General features: G+C 58.8%; 1 protein-coding gene across 1 annotated transcript in view; it reads right to left on the reverse strand.

The window, feature by feature from the left end:
* Positions 1 to 1,761, reverse strand: part of MMP2 (matrix metallopeptidase 2) — a 25,881-nt gene extending 24,120 nt beyond the window's left edge. Inside the window, exon 1 of the mRNA XM_029926070.1 lies at positions 1,702 to 1,761. The gene's annotated coding sequence lies outside the window, so the exon portion shown is untranslated. The remainder of the gene's footprint in view (positions 1 to 1,701) is intronic.
* Positions 1,762 to 2,114: the final 353 nt, after the last annotated feature.

Raw genomic sequence — 2,114 nt, forward strand, 5'->3', positions numbered from 1 at the left:
GCGGCGCATGGCCCGGCCCGCGCGCCCCAGCCTCACGCCGCCGTCCGCTCCCGCCGGCCCCGGCAGCCCCTTTGTATGTTTAAAGCCCCAGATGCGCAGCCTCCAGCCACCGCCGGAGGAAGTCTGGATGCAGCGGAAACAAGGGAGAGGGCAGCCGCCAGATGTGGCCTGCTGCTCTGGGAGGGGGGCGCGCTCAGGCCCGGCCCTCTCCGCCCCACCCCCGCTCGCCCTCCGCCTCTTTTCTTCTCTCTCCGCCTCCTTCCCCGCCGCCAGCCGCTCCCGGCCTTCGGCGAGTCCCAGCAGGGCGCGACCTCTCCACCCCTACCCCCACCCCCACCCATACGCAAAGACTAAGGACCCCCTGCAGGGGAACATCTGGCGCACCGCTCGAGACTCGTGACGTCCTGAGGTTGGACGGCAGCGGTTCTTGGAGGGACGCCGGGGTGGGGGCGAGGGCAAGACTGCCTCCGGTCCGAGATGGGGAGGAAGACTCAGAAACATGTTCAGACTGTCAGAGAAAGAGACTTTAGAACTTTAGAGCTGAGGACAGAGAGCAGTGCGACAGATGGACAGAAAAGGAAAGAAACAGAGGGATGGAAACAGAAAAAGTGGAGGATCCCTCCTTCCTCCCTCCCTCCCTCCCTTTCCTTTCTTTCTATTGCAAATATTTATTTACGCATTTGCTTGGCCTCAGGCATGATGCCTGGTGCTAGAGGTTCCTACAAGTGGAAACACAGCAGTTATGGTCCTTGTCCCCGAGGAATGTCACCTCCGTCTCTCAGGAAAGAGAATAAAGAGCTAAAGGGAACTCCAGCAGAAACTAGTCGAGGTGGTCAAGGAGGGTTTTCTGGAAGAAGGGGCTTCTGAAGAGCTACCTACGGAGACACAGGAGTGTTGGGTGGGGGCCTGCAGTGGGAGGTCTGGTTCAGGCACAGTCTAGGGACTGACACATGCAAAAGTCCAGAGATGGAAGATAGCAAGGTGCCCTGGAGAGGAAAGTCTGCCTTATCTTAAACAAAGGGGGTTGGGGGGGAGGGCAACAGGGACCAGTGTAAAGAACAAAGTCACGGGGCCCGAAAGGGTCAGGAGCATTCTACCGGCAGGGCCTTCGGAGGTCATGGCGATAAGTCTGGAATTTCTCTTGAGAACCGGAAATGCCCCAAGCTTGGGTCCCAGTGGGCTTCAGACATGCTCAGGCTTGCCTATGGCCGGTGCGCCTGCAGTCACTCTAAAGGGACTCTGCCCCACTATGATATCATCTGGACCCAGCAGGGAGAAGCCCTGGCTATTTGGGGGAGGGTGAATCTGAGGGCAGTGGGGGAGGGGGGGTGTTCCTGGCTCTGCCCCATTTGACACACGTCCACGTCCCCACGGACAGCCAGGGAGCCAAGCTGGAGCATGGAGAGCTTGGAAGATGGAAAAAGTTGTCTCACTGAAACAGGGCTTGCAAACCCGTGGCCTGTGGGCTGCATCCAGCCCGAACAGCATTTTGAAACTCGGGAAAACCTCATGTCAAAAAATCTGACTGTTCTGGGTTTTCTTTCCAAAAAGTCTCGAAGCTCTGGCAATCCCGGGTGCCAATTTTCTCATGGCGCTACTCAGCAGCTGCCCGGTGGAGCTGAGGCACGCACTTCGGTTTGCCGCAGTCCCCACCCGTCGCTGCTGCCTCGCATGTGATCTGACTCCGTTGTGCTCATTTACCTCGTTTGCCGCATTCAAGGTTTAACCTTTTCCCAGAAGGCTCTGTAAGACGCGGGGGCCTAAACAACATAGCTTTGGGGCTCCTCTGCGCCTTTCACCACCTGTGTGGCTTTGGCATTCCGAGGGCACTGGAGTCCAGCTCCAGTGCTTGGTGCCCATTTAGAGATGATATCAGCTGCAGGATCCGCTGCCAGTGAGAGAGACAGGGCAGTGCCCAAGGCGCCCGGAGAGCGCGGGCCGTCTCCAGTGGCACTGAGATCCCTGGGCACCCCTCTCACTCTCTGCCATAGGACCCCATTGTGGTTACCCTGGGAACCCTGGCTGGTGTGGCAGGACCACAAAGTGAGAGTGACCCGACACACTGGGGCACGGCAGCCTGTGAGATTTGCGGCTGAGTCCCTGCAGCCTCTTTT

This window comes from Suricata suricatta, chromosome 16, assembly GCF_006229205.1.
Source record: "Suricata suricatta isolate VVHF042 chromosome 16, meerkat_22Aug2017_6uvM2_HiC, whole genome shotgun sequence".
NCBI lineage: Eukaryota > Metazoa > Chordata > Mammalia > Carnivora > Herpestidae > Suricata > Suricata suricatta.